The following is a 15,333-nucleotide window of genomic DNA, read 5'->3' as shown; positions in this document are numbered from 1 at the left end:
TTTCATCGTCAAGATGAAGGTCCACAGGTTACAGTAAACCTTCCCATGTCCATCGGAATCTATTACTGGAATCCCAGGAACGAATCAGAACACAGATAGTTAGAAGTATTACTCTCCCGGAGAGAAGTCGGCATGGTGCCTGTTGTATTCAATTCCACGCAATTTCTGTGTTTCATCGTCAAGATGAAGGTCCACAGGTTACAGTAAACCTTCCCATGTCCATCGGAATCTATTACTGGCATCCCAGGAAAGAATCAAAGCACAGATAGTTAGAAGCATTACTCTCCCGGAGAGAAGTCAGCATGGTGCCTGTTGTATTCAATTCCGACGCAATTTCTGTGCTTCATCGTCAAGATGAAGGTCCACAGGTTACAGTAAACCTTCCCATGTCCAACGGAATCTATTACTGGAATCCCAGGATCGAATCAAAGCACACATAGAAGAATTACTCTCAGGGAGAGAAGTCGGCATGCTGCCTGTTGTATTCAATTCCGACGCAATTTCTGTGTTTCATCGTCTAGGAGAAGGTCCACAGGTTACAATAAACCTTCCCATGTCCATCGGAATCTATTACTGGAATCCCAGGAAAGAATCAAAACACATATAGTTAGAAGAATTACTCTCCCGGAGAGAAGTCGGCATACTGCCTGTTGTATTCAATTCCGACGCAATTTCTGTGTTTCATCGTCAAGATGAAGGTCCACAGGTTACAGTAAAAATTCCCATGTCCATCGGAATCTATTACTGGAATCCCAGGAACGAATCAAATCACAGATAGTTAGAAGACTTACTCTCCCGGAGAGAAGTCAGCATGGTGCCTGTTGTATTCGATTCCGACGCAATTTCTGTGCTTCATCGTCACGTTGAAGGTCCACAGGTTACAGTAAACCTTCCCATGTCCATCGGAATCTATTACTGGAATCCCAGGAACGAATCAAAGCACAAATAATTAGAAGAATTACTCTCCCGGAGAGAAGTCAGCATGGTGCCTGTTGTATTCAATTCCGACGCAATTTCTGTGCTTCATCGTAACGTTGAAGGTCCACAGGTTACAGTAAACCTTCCCATGTCCATCGGAATCTATTACTGGAATCCCAGGAACGAGCCAAAGCAGAGATAATTAGAAGAATTACTCTCCCGGAGAGAAGTCAGCATGGTGCCTGTTGTATTCAATTCCGACGCAATTTCTGTGCTTCATCGTCACGTTGAAAGTCCACAGGTTACAGTAAACCTTCCCATGTCCATCGGAATCTATTGCTGGAATCCCAGGAACGAATCAAAGCACAGATAGTTAGAAGAATTACTCTCCCGGAGAGAAGTCTGCATGGTGCATGTTGTATTCAATTCCGACGCAATTTCTGTGTTTCATCGTCAAGATGAAGGTCCACAGGTTACAGTAAACCTTCCCATGTCCATCGGAATCTATTACTGGAATCCCAGGAACCAATCAAAGCACAGATAGTTAGACGCATTACTCTCCCGGAGAGAAGTCGGCATGGCGCATGTTGTATTCAATTCCGACGCAATTTCTGTGCTTCATCGTCACGTTGAAGGTCCACAGGTTACAGTAAACCTTCCCATGTCAATCGGAATCTATTACTGGCATCCCACGAAAGAATCAAAGCAGAGTCAGCGAGAAGTATTACTCTCCCGGAGAGAAGTCAGCATGGTGCCTGTAGTGTTCCATTCCGACGCAATTTCTGTGTTTCATCGACAAGATGAAGGTCCACAGGTTACAGTAAACCTTCCCATGTCCATCGGAATCTATTACTGGAATCCCAGGAACTAATCAGATCACAGATAGTTAGAAGCATTACTCTCCCGGAGAGAAGTCGGCATGGTGCCTGTTGTATTCAATTCCGACGCAATTTCTGTGCTTCATCGTCACGTTGAAGGTCCACAGGTTACAGTAATCTTTCCCATGTCCATCGGAATCTATTACTGGAATTCCAGGAACGAATCAAAGCACAGATAGTTAGAAGAATTACTCTCCCGGAGAGAAGTAAGCATGGTGCCTGCTGTATTCAATTCCGACGCAATTTCTGTGTTTCATCGTCGAGATGAAGGTCCACAGGTTACAGTAAACCTTCCCATGTCCATCGGAATCTATTACTGGAATCCCAGGAACGAATCAAAGCACAGATAGATAGAAGCATTACTCTCCCGGAGAGAAGTCGGCATGGTGCATGTTGTATTCAATTCCGACGCAATTTCTGTGTTTCATTGTCAAGATGAAGGTCCACAGGTTACAGTAAACCTTTCCATGTCCATCGGAATCTATTACTGGAATCCCAGGAACGAATCAAAGCACAGATAGTTAGAAGCATTACTCTCCCGGAGAGAAGTCGGCATGGTGCCTGTTGTATTCAATTCCGTCGCAATTTCTGTGCTTCATCGTCACGTTGAAGGTCCACAGGTTACAGTAAACCTTCCCATGTCAATCGGAATCCACTACTGGAATCCCAGGAACGAATCAAAGCACAGATAGTTAGAAGCATTACTCTCCCGGAGAGAAGTCAGCATGGTGCCTGTTGTGTTCAATTCCGACGCAATTTCTGTGTTTCATCGTCAAGATGAAGGTCCACAGGTTACAGTAAACTTTCCCATGTCCATCGGAATCTATTACTGGAATCCCAGGAACGAATCAAAGCACAGACAGTTAGAAGAATTACTCTCCCGGAGAGAAGTCGGCATGGTGCCTGTTGTATTCAATTCCGACGCAATTTCTGTGCTTCATCGTCACGTTGAAGGTCCACAGGTTACAGTAAACCTTCCCATGTCCATCGGAATCAATTACTGGAATCCCAGGAACGAATCAAAGCCCAGATAATTAGAAGCATTACTCTCCCGGAGAGAAGTCAGCATGGTGCCTGTTGTATTCAATTCCGACGCAATTTCTGTATTTCACTGTCAGGATGAAGGGCCATAGGTTACAGTAAACCTTCCCATGTCCATCGGAATCTATTACTGGAATCCCAGGAACGAATCAAAGCACAGATAGTTAGAAGCATTACTCTCCCGTACAGAAGTCAGCATGGTGCCTGTTGTGTTCAATTCCGACGCAATTTCTGTGTTTCATCGTCAAGATGAAGGTCCACAGGTTACAGTAAATCTTCCCATGTCCATCGGGATCTATTACTGGATCCCAGGAACGAATCAAAGCACAGATAGTTAGAAGCATTACTCTCCCGGAGAGAAGTCGGCATGGTGCCAGTTGTATTCTATTCCGACGCAATTTCTGTGCTTCATCGTCACGTTGAAGGTCCACAGGTTACAGTAAACCTTCCCATGTCCATCGGAATCTATTACTGGAATCCCAGGAACGAATCAAAGCACAGATAGTTAGAAGCATTACTCTCCCGGAGAGAAGTCAGCATGGTGCCTGTTGTATTCGATTCCGACGCAATTTCGGTGTTTCATCGTCAAGATGAAGGTCCACAGGTTACAGTAAACCTTCCCATGTCCATCGGAATCTATTACTGGAATCCCAGGAACGAATCCAAGCACAGATAGTTAGAAGCATTACTCTCCCGGAGAGAAGTCGGCATGGTGCCTGTTGTATTCAATTCCGACGCAATTTCTGTGCTTCATCGTCACGTTGAAGGTCCACTGGTTACAGTAAACCTTCCCATGTCCATCGGAATCTATTACTGGAATCCCAGGAACGAATCAAATCACAGATAGTTAGAAGCATTACTCTCCCGGAGAGAAGACAGCATGGTGCCTGTTGTATTCAATTCCGGCGCAATTTCTGTGATTCATCGTCAAGATGAAGTTCCACAGGTTACAGTAAGCCTTCCCATGTCCATCGGAATCTATTACTGGAATCCCAGGAACAAATCAAAGCACAGATAGATAGAAGCATTACTCTCCCGGAGAGATTTCGGCATGGTGCCTGTTGTATTCAATTCCGACGCAATTTCTGTGCTTCATCGTCACGTTGAAGGTCCACAGGTTACAGTAAACCTTCCCATGTCCTTCGGAATCTATTACTGGCATCCCAGGAACGAACCAAAACACAGATAGTTAGAAGCATTACTCTCCCGGAGAGAAGTCGGCATGGTGCCTGTTGTATTAAATTCCAACGCAATTTCTGTGTTTCGTCGTCATGATGAAGGTCCACAGGTTACAGTAAACCTTCCCATGTCCATCGGAATCAATTACTGGAATCCCAGGAACGAATCAAAGCACAGATAGTTAGAAGCATTACTCTCCCGGAGAGAAGTCAGCATGGTGCCTGTTGTATTCAATTCCGACGCAATTTCTGTGTTTCATCGTCACGATGAAGGTCCACAGGTTACAGTAAACCTACCCATGTCCATCGGAATCTATTACTGGAATCCCAGGAACGAATCCAAGCACAGATAGTTAGAAGCATTACTCTCCCGGAGAGAAGTCAGCATGGTGCCTGTTGTATTCAATTCCGACGCAATTTCTGTGTTTCATCGTCAAGATGAAGGTCCACAGGTTACAGTAAACCTTCCAATGTCCGTCGGAATCTATTACTGGAATCCCAGGAACGAATCAAAGCACAGATAGTTAGAAGCATTACTCTCCCGGAGAGTAGTCAGCATGGTGCCTGTTGTATTCAATTCCGACGCAATTTCTGTGTTTCATCGTCGAGATGAAGGTCCACAGGTTACCGTAAAATTTCTGATGTCCATCGGAATCTATTACTGGAATCCCAGGAACGAATCAAAGCACAGATAGTTAGAAGCATTACTCTCCCGGACAGAAGTCAGCATGGTGCCTGTTGTATTCAATTCCGACGCAATTTCTGTGTTTCATCGTCAAGATGAAGGTCCACAGGTTACGGTAAAGCTTCCCATGTCCATCAGAATCTATTACTGGAATCCCAGGAACGAACCAAAACACAGATAGTTAGAAGCATTACTCTCCCGGACAGAAGTCGGCATGGTGCCTGTTGTATTAAATTCCAACGCAATTTCTAATTTCATCGTCAAGATGAAGGTCCACAGGTTACAGTAAACCTTCCCATGTCCATCGGAATCTATTACTGGAATCGCAGGAACGAATCAAAGCACAGATAGTTAGAGGCATTACTCTCCCGGAGAGAAGTCAGCATGGTGTCTGTTGTATTCAATTCCGACGCAATTTCTGTGTTTCATCGTCAAGATGAAGGTCCACAGGTTACAGTGAACCTACCCATGTCCATCGGAATCTATTACTGGAATCCCAGGAACGAATCCAAGCACAGATAGTTAGAAGCATTACTCTCCCGGAGAGAAGTCAGCATGGTGCCTGTTGTATTCAATTCCGACGTAATTTCTGTGTTTCATCGTCAAGATGAAGGTCCACAGGTTACAGTAAACCTTCCTATGTCCATCGCAATCTATTACTGGAATCCCAGGAACGAATCAAAGCACACATAGTTAGAAGCATTACTCTCCCGGAGAGAAGTCAGCATGGTGCCTGTTGTATTCAATTCCGACGCAATTTCTGTGTTTCATCGTCAAGATGAAGGTCCACAGGTTACAGTAAACTTTCCCATGTCCAACGGAATCTATTACTGGCATGCCAGGAACGAATCAAATCAGAGACAGTTAGAAGTATTACTCTCCCGGACAGAAGTCGGCATGGTGCCTGTTGTATTCAATTCCGAAGCAATTTCGGTGTTTCATCGTCAAGATGAAGGTCCACAGGTTACAGTAAACCTTCCCATGTCCATCGGAATCTATTACTGGCATCCCAGGAACGTATCAAATCAGAGACAGTTAGAAGTATTACTCTCCCGGACAGAAGTCGGCATGGTGCCTGTTGTATTCAACTCCGACGCAATTTCTGTGTCACATCGTCAAGATGAAGGTCCACAGGTTACAGTGAACCTTCCCATGTCCATCGGAATCTATTACTGGCACCCCAGGAAAGAATCAAAGCACAGATAGTTAGAAGGATTACTCTCCAGGAGAGAAGTCAGCATGGTGCCTGTTGTATTCAATTGCGGCGTAATTTCTGTGTTTCATCGTCAAGATGAAGGTCCACAGGTTACGGTAAACCTTCCCATGTCCATCGGAATCTATTACTGGAATCCCAGGAACGAATCAAAGCACAGATAGTTAGAAGCATTACTCTCCCGGAGAGAAGTCAGCATGGTGCCTGTTGTATTCAATTCCGACGCAATTTCGGTGTTTCATCGTCAAGATGAAGGTCCACAGGTTACAGTAAGCCTTCCCATGTCCATCGGAATCTATTAATGGAACCCAGGAACGAATCAAAGCACAGATAGTTAGAAGCATTACTCTCCCGGAGAGAAGTCAGCATGGTGCCTGTTGTTTTCAACTCCGACGCAATTTCTCTGTTTCATCGTCAAGATGAAGGTCCACAGGTTACAGTAAACCTTCCCATGTCCATCGGAATCTATTACTGGAATCCCAGGAACGAATCAAAGCACAGATAGTTAGAAGCATTACTCTCCCGGAGAGAAGTCAGCATGGTGCCTATTGTATTCAATTCCGACGCAATTTCTGTGTTTCATCGTCAAGTTGAAGGTCCACAGGTTACAGTAAACCTTCCGATGTCCTTCGGAATCTATTACTGGCATTCCAGGAACGAACCAAAACACAGATAGTTAGAAGCATTACTCTCCCGGAGAGAAGTCAGCATAGTGCCTGTTGTATTCAATTCCGACGCAATTTCTGTGTTTCATCGTCAAGATGAAGGTCCACAGGTTACAGTAAACCTTCCCATGTCCATCGGAATCTATTACTGGAATCCCAGGAACGAATCAAAGCACAGATAGTTAGAAGCATTACTCTCCCGGAGAGAAGTCAGCATGGTGCCTGTTGCATTCAATTCCGACGCAATTTCTGCGTTTCATCGTCAAGATGAAGGTCCACGGGTTACAGTAAACCTTCCGATGGTCATCGGAATCTATTACTGGAATTCCAGGAACGAACCAAAGCACAGATAGTTAGAAGCATTACTCTCCCGGAGAGAAGTCAGCATGGTGCCTGTTGTATTCAATTCCGACGCAATTTCTGTGTTTCATCGACAAGATGAAGGTCCACAGGTTACAGTAAACCTTCCCATGTCCATCGGAATCTATTACTGGAATTCCAGGAACGAATCAAAGCACTGATAGTTATAAGCATTACTCTCCCGGAGACAAGTCAGAACGGTGCCTGTTGTATCAATTCCGATGCAATTTCTGTGTTTCATCGTCAAGATGAAGGTCCACAGGTTACAGTAAACTTTCCCATGTCCATCGGAATCTCTTACTGGCATGCCAGGAACGAATCAAATCAGAGACAGTTAGAAGTATTACTCTCCCGGACAGAAGTCAGCATGGTGCCTGTTGTATTCAATTCCGACGCAATTTCTGTGTTTCATCGTCAAGATGAACGTCCACAGGTTACAGTAAACCTTCCCATGTCCATCGGAATCTATTACTGGAATCCCAGGAACGAATCAAAGCACAGATAGTTAGAAGCATTACTCTCCCGGAGAGAAGTCAGCATGGTGCCTATTGTATTCAATTCCAACGCAATTTCTGTGTTTCATCGTCAAGTTGAAGGTCCACAGGTTACAGTAAACCTTCCGATGTCCTTCGGAATCTATTACTGGCATCCCAGGAACGAACCAAAACACAGATCGTTAGAAGCTTAGGCGCTCTGCAACTTCTATGTACCTATTTTTTTGTTTGACAAACCCTGTTGTCAGGGCTATAATTTATATGATTAATGTAACTATGCAGATGTTTGCCTAAACGATAAGGACATATCACTTCATGTTGTTATAATACTGCATCTTCTGAAGAAGATAGATTTATATCTATTGAAACCTAGGTAAAGATTGCTTTATCCTTTGCAACTGGTCGGCTGTTCTTAGTTTGATTTACGTGGAACCATTGCTGGAGCGCAGCTATGTTTAAAGTACTATAGTTAGAAGCATTACTCTCCCGGAGAGAAGTCGGCATGGTGCCTGTTATATTAAATTCCAACGCAATTTCTGTGTTTCGTCGTCAAGATGAAGGTCCACAGGTTACAGTAAACCTTCCCATGTCCATCGGAATATATTACTGGAATCCCAGGAACGAATCAAAGCACAGATAGTTAGAAGCATTACTCTCCCGGAGAGAAGTCAGCATGGTGCCTGTTGTATTCAATTCCGACGCAATTTCTGTGTTTCATCGTCAAGATAAAGGTCGACAGGTTACAGTAAACCTTCCTATGTCCATCGGAATCTGTTACTGGAATCCCAGGAACGAATCAAAGCACAGATAGTTAGAAGCATTACTCTCCCGGAGAGAAGTCAGCATGGTGCCTGTTATATTCAATTCCGTCGCAATTTCTGTGTTTCATCGACAAGATGAAGGTCCACAGGTTACAGTAAACCTTCCCATGTCCATCGGAATCTATTACTGGAATCCCAGGAACGAATCAAAGCACAGATAGTTTGAAGCATTACTCTCCCGGAGAGAAGTCAGCATGGTGCCGGTTGGATTGAAGTACGACGCAATTTCTGTGTTTCATCGTCAAGATGAAGGTCCACAGGTTACAGTTAACCTTCCCATGTCCATCGGAATCTGTTACTGGAATCCCAAGGACGAATCAAAGCACAGATAGTTAGAAGCATTACTCGCCCGGAGAGAAGTTAGCATGGTGCCTGTTGTATTCTATTCCGACGCAATTTCTGTGTTTCATCGTCAAGATGAAGGTCCACAGGTTACAGTAAACCTTCCCATGTCCATCGGAATCTATTACTGGAATCCCAGGAACGAATCAAAGCACAGATAGTTAGAAGCATTACTCTCCCGGAGAGAAGTCAGCATGGTGCCTGTTGTATTCAATTCCGACGCAATTTCTGTGTTTCGTCGTCAAGATGAAGGTCCACAGGTTACAGTAAACCTTCCCATGTCCATCGGAATCTGTTACTGGAATCCCAGGAACGAATCAAAGCACAGATAGTTAGAAGCATTACTCTCCCGGAGAGAAGTCAGCATGGTGCCTGTTGTATTCAATTCCGACGCAATTTCTGTGTTTCATCGTCAAGATGAAGGTCGACAGGTTACAGTAAACCTTCCTATGTCCATCGGAATCTGTTACTGGAATCCCAGGAACGAATCAAAGCACAGATAGTTAGAAGCATTACTCTCCCGGAGAGAAGTCAGCATGGTGCCTGTTGTATTCAATTCCGTCGCAATTTCTGTGTTTCATCGACAAGATGAAGGTCCACAGGTTACAGTAAACCTTCCCATGTCCATCGGAATCTATTACTGGAATCCCAGGAACGAATCAAAGCACAGATAGTTAGAAGCATTACGCGCCCGGAGAGAAGTCAGCATGGTGCCTGTTGTATTCAATTCCGACGCAATTTCTGTGTTTCATCGTCAAGATGAAGGTCCACAGGTTACAGTAAACCTTCCCATGTCCATCGGAATCTATTACTGGAATCCCAGGAACGAATCAAAGCACCGACAGTTAGAAGCAGTACTCTCCCGGAGAGAAGTCAGCATGGTGCCTGTTGTATTCAATTCCGACGCAATTTCTGTGTTTCAACGTCAAGATGAAGGTCCACAGGTTACAGTAAACCTTCCCATGTCCATCGGAATCTATTACTGGAATCCCAGGAACGAATCAAAGCACAGATAGTTAGAAGCATTACTCTCCCGGAGAGAAGTCAGCATGGTGCCTGTTGTATTCAATTCCGTCGCAATTTCTGTGTTTCATCGACAAGATGAAGGTCCACAGGTTACAGTAAACCTTCCCATGTCCATCGGAATCTATTACTGGAATCCCAGGAACGAATCAAAGCACAGATAGTTAGAAGCATTACGCGCCCGGAGAGAAGTCAGCATGGTGCCTGTTGTATTCAATTCCGACGCAATTTCTGTGTTTCATCGTCAAGATGAAGGTCCACAGGTTACAGTAAACTTTCCCATGTCCAACGGAATCTATTACTGGCATGCCAGGAACGAATCAAATCAGAGACAGTTAGAAGTATTACTCTCCCGGACAGAAGTCGGCATGGTGCCTGTTGTATTCAATTCCGAAGTAATTTCGGTGTTTCATCGTCAAGATGAAGGTCCACAGGTTACAGTAAACCTTCCCATGTCCATCGGAATCTATTACTGGCATCCCAGGAACGAATCAAATCAGAGACAGTTAGAAGTATTACTCTCCCGGACAGAAGTCGGCATGGTGCCTGTTGTATTCAACTCCGACGCAATTTCTGTGTCACATCGTCAAGATGAAGGTCCACAGGTTACAGTGAACCTTCCCATGTCCATCGGAATCTATTACTGGCACCCCAGGAAAGAATCAAAGCACAGATAGTTAGAAGGATTACTCTCCAGGAGAGAAGTCAGCATGGTGCCTGTTGTATTCAATTCCGGCGTAATTTCTGTGTTTCATCGTCAAGATGAAGGTCCACAGGTTACGGTAAACCTTCCCATGTCCATCGGAATCTATTACTGGAATCCCAGGAACGAATCAAAGCACAGATAGTTAGAAGCATTACTCTCCCGGAGAGAAGTCAGCATGGTGCCTGTTGTATTCAATTCCGACGCAATTTCGGTGTTTCATCGTCAAGATGAAGGTCCACAGGTTACAGTAAGCCTTCCCATGTCCATCGGAATCTATTAATGGAACCCAGGAACAAATCAAAGCACAGATAGTTAGAAGCATTACTCTCCCGGAGAGAAGTCAGCATGGTGCCTGTTGTTTTCAACTCCGACGCAATTTCTCTGTTTCATCGTCAAGATGAAGGTCCACAGGTTACAGTAAACCTTCCCATGTCCATCGGAATCTATTACTGGAATCCCAGGAACGAATCAAAGCACAGATAGTTAGAAGCATTACTCTCCCGGAGAGAAGTCAGCATGGTGCCTATTGTATTCAATTCCGACGCAATTTCTGTGTTTCATCGTCAAGTTGAAGGTCCACAGGTTACAGTAAACCTTCCGATGTCCTTCGGAATCTATTACTGGCATTCCAGGAACGAACCAAAACACAGATAGTTAGAAGCATTACTCTCCCGGAGAGAAGTCAGCATAGTGCCTGTTGTATTCAATTCCGACGCAATTTCTGTGTTTCATCGTCAAGATGAAGGTCCACAGGTTACAGTAAACCTTCCCATGTCCATCGGAATCTATTACTGGAATCCCAGGAACGAATCAAAGCACAGATAGTTAGAAGCATTACTCTCCCGGAGAGAAGTCAGCATGGTGCCTGTTGCATTCAATTCCGACGCAATTTCTGCGTTTCATCGTCAAGATGAAGGTCCACGGGTTACAGTAAACCTTCCGATGGTCATCGGAATCTATTACTGGAATTCCAGGAACGAACCAAAGCACAGATAGTTAGAAGCATTACTCTCCCGGAGAGAAGTCAGCATGGTGCCTGTTGTATTCAATTCCGACGCAATTTCTGTGTTTCATCGACAAGATGAAGGTCCACAGGTTACAGTAAACCTTCCCATGTCCATCGGAATCTATTACTGGAATTCCAGGAACGAATCAAAGCACTGATAGTTATAAGCATTACTCTCCCGGAGACAAGTCAGAACGGTGCCTGTTGTATCAATTCCGATGCAATTTCTGTGTTTCATCGTCAAGATGAAGGTCCACAGGTTACAGTAAACTTTCCCATGTCCATCGGAATCTCTTACTGGCATGCCAGGAACGAATCAAATCAGAGACAGTTAGAAGTATTACTCTCCCGGACAGAAGTCAGCATGGTGCCTGTTGTATTCAATTCCGACGCAATTTCTGTGTTTCATCGTCAAGATGAACGTCCACAGGTTACAGTAAACCTTCCCATGTCCATCGGAATCTATTACTGGAATCCCAGGAACGAATCAAAGCACAGATAGTTAGAAGCATTACTCTCCCGGAGAGAAGTCAGCATGGTGCCTATTGTATTCAATTCCAACGCAATTTCTGTGTTTCATCGTCAAGTTGAAGGTCCACAGGTTACAGTAAACCTTCCGATGTCCTTCGGAATCTATTACTGGCATCCCAGGAACGAACCAAAACACAGATCGTTAGAAGCTTAGGCGCTCTGCAACTTCTATGTACCTATTTTTTTGTTTGACAAACCCTGTTGTCAGGGCTATAATTTATATGATTAATGTAACTATGCAGATGTTTGCCTAAACGATAAGGACATATCACTTCATGTTGTTATAATACTGCATCTTCTGAAGAAGATAGATTTATATCTATTGAAACCTAGGTAAAGATTGCTTTATCCTTTGCAACTGGTCGGCTGTTCTTAGTTTGATTTACGTGGAACCATTGCTGGAGCGCAGCTATGTTTAAAGTACTATAGTTAGAAGCATTACTCTCCCGGAGAGAAGTCGGCATGGTGCCTGTTATATTAAATTCCAACGCAATTTCTGTGTTTCGTCGTCAAGATGAAGGTCCACAGGTTACAGTAAACCTTCCCATGTCCATCGGAATATATTACTGGAATCCCAGGAACGAATCAAAGCACAGATAGTTAGAAGCATTACTCTCCCGGAGAGAAGTCAGCATGGTGCCTGTTGTATTCAATTCCGACGCAATTTCTGTGTTTCATCGTCAAGATAAAGGTCGACAGGTTACAGTAAACCTTCCTATGTCCATCGGAATCTGTTACTGGAATCCCAGGAACGAATCAAAGCACAGATAGTTAGAAGCATTACTCTCCCGGAGAGAAGTCAGCATGGTGCCTGTTATATTCAATTCCGTCGCAATTTCTGTGTTTCATCGACAAGATGAAGGTCCACAGGTTACAGTAAACCTTCCCATGTCCATCGGAATCTATTACTGGAATCCCAGGAACGAATCAAAGCACAGATAGTTTGAAGCATTACTCTCCCGGAGAGAAGTCAGCATGGTGCCGGTTGGATTGAAGTACGACGCAATTTCTGTGTTTCATCGTCAAGATGAAGGTCCACAGGTTACAGTTAACCTTCCCATGTCCATCGGAATCTGTTACTGGAATCCCAAGGACGAATCAAAGCACAGATAGTTAGAAGCATTACTCGCCCGGAGAGAAGTTAGCATGGTGCCTGTTGTATTCTATTCCGACGCAATTTCTGTGTTTCATCGTCAAGATGAAGGTCCACAGGTTACAGTAAACCTTCCCATGTCCATCGGAATCTATTACTGGAATCCCAGGAACGAATCAAAGCACAGATAGTTAGAAGCATTACTCTCCCGGAGAGAAGTCAGCATGGTGCCTGTTGTATTCAATTCCGACGCAATTTCTGTGTTTCGTCGTCAAGATGAAGGTCCACAGGTTACAGTAAACCTTCCCATGTCCATCGGAATCTGTTACTGGAATCCCAGGAACGAATCAAAGCACAGATAGTTAGAAGCATTACTCTCCCGGAGAGAAGTCAGCATGGTGCCTGTTGTATTCAATTCCGACGCAATTTCGGTGTTTCATCGTCAAGATGAAGGTCCACAGGTTACAGTAAGCCTTCCCATGTCCATCGGAATCTATTAATGGAACCCAGGAACGAATCAAAGCACAGATAGTTAGAAGCATTACTCTCCCGGAGAGAAGTCAGCATGGTGCCTGTTGTTTTCAACTCCGACGCAATTTCTCTGTTTCATCGTCAAGATGAAGGTCCACAGGTTACAGTAAACCTTCCCATGTCCATCGGAATCTATTACTGGAATCCCAGGAACGAATCAAAGCACAGATAGTTAGAAGCATTACTCTCCCGGAGAGAAGTCAGCATGGTGCCTATTGTATTCAATTCCGACGCAATTTCTGTGTTTCATCGTCAAGTTGAAGGTCCACAGGTTACAGTAAACCTTCCGATGTCCTTCGGAATCTATTACTGGCATTCCAGGAACGAACCAAAACACAGATAGTTAGAAGCATTACTCTCCCGGAGAGAAGTCAGCATAGTGCCTGTTGTATTCAATTCCGACGCAATTTCTGTGTTTCATCGTCAAGATGAAGGTCCACAGGTTACAGTAAACCTTCCCATGTCCATCGGAATCTATTACTGGAATCCCAGGAACGAATCAAAGCACAGATAGTTAGAAGCATTACTCTCCCGGAGAGAAGTCAGCATGGTGCCTGTTGCATTCAATTCCGACGCAATTTCTGCGTTTCATCGTCAAGATGAAGGTCCACGGGTTACAGTAAACCTTCCGATGGTCATCGGAATCTATTACTGGAATTCCAGGAACGAACCAAAGCACAGATAGTTAGAAGCATTACTCTCCCGGAGAGAAGTCAGCATGGTGCCTGTTGTATTCAATTCCGACGCAATTTCTGTGTTTCATCGACAAGATGAAGGTCCACAGGTTACAGTAAACCTTCCCATGTCCATCGGAATCTATTACTGGAATTCCAGGAACGAATCAAAGCACTGATAGTTATAAGCATTACTCTCCCGGAGACAAGTCAGAACGGTGCCTGTTGTATCAATTCCGATGCAATTTCTGTGTTTCATCGTCAAGATGAAGGTCCACAGGTTACAGTAAACTTTCCCATGTCCATCGGAATCTCTTACTGGCATGCCAGGAACGAATCAAATCAGAGACAGTTAGAAGTATTACTCTCCCGGACAGAAGTCAGCATGGTGCCTGTTGTATTCAATTCCGACGCAATTTCTGTGTTTCATCGTCAAGATGAACGTCCACAGGTTACAGTAAACCTTCCCATGTCCATCGGAATCTATTACTGGAATCCCAGGAACGAATCAAAGCACAGATAGTTAGAAGCATTACTCTCCCGGAGAGAAGTCAGCATGGTGCCTATTGTATTCAATTCCAACGCAATTTCTGTGTTTCATCGTCAAGTTGAAGGTCCACAGGTTACAGTAAACCTTCCGATGTCCTTCGGAATCTATTACTGGCATCCCAGGAACGAACCAAAACACAGATCGTTAGAAGCTTAGGCGCTCTGCAACTTCTATGTACCTATTTTTTTGTTTGACAAACCCTGTTGTCAGGGCTATAATTTATATGATTAATGTAACTATGCAGATGTTTGCCTAAACGATAAGGACATATCACTTCATGTTGTTATAATACTGCATCTTCTGAAGAAGATAGATTTATATCTATTGAAACCTAGGTAAAGATTGCTTTATCCTTTGCAACTGGTCGGCTGTTCTTAGTTTGATTTACGTGGAACCATTGCTGGAGCGCAGCTATGTTTAAAGTACTATAGTTAGAAGCATTACTCTCCCGGAGAGAAGTCGGCATGGTGCCTGTTATATTAAATTCCAACGCAATTTCTGTGTTTCGTCGTCAAGATGAAGGTCCACAGGTTACAGTAAACCTTCCCATGTCCATCGGAATATATTACTGGAATCCCAGGAACGAATCAAAGCACAGATAGTTAGAAGCATTACTCTCCCGGA

This window comes from Schistocerca serialis, chromosome 5, assembly GCF_023864345.2.
Source record: "Schistocerca serialis cubense isolate TAMUIC-IGC-003099 chromosome 5, iqSchSeri2.2, whole genome shotgun sequence".
NCBI classification, from domain to species: domain Eukaryota; kingdom Metazoa; phylum Arthropoda; class Insecta; order Orthoptera; family Acrididae; genus Schistocerca; species Schistocerca serialis.
The sequence above is the reverse complement of the archived record's forward strand: the minus strand, read 5'-3'. Positions refer to the sequence as shown.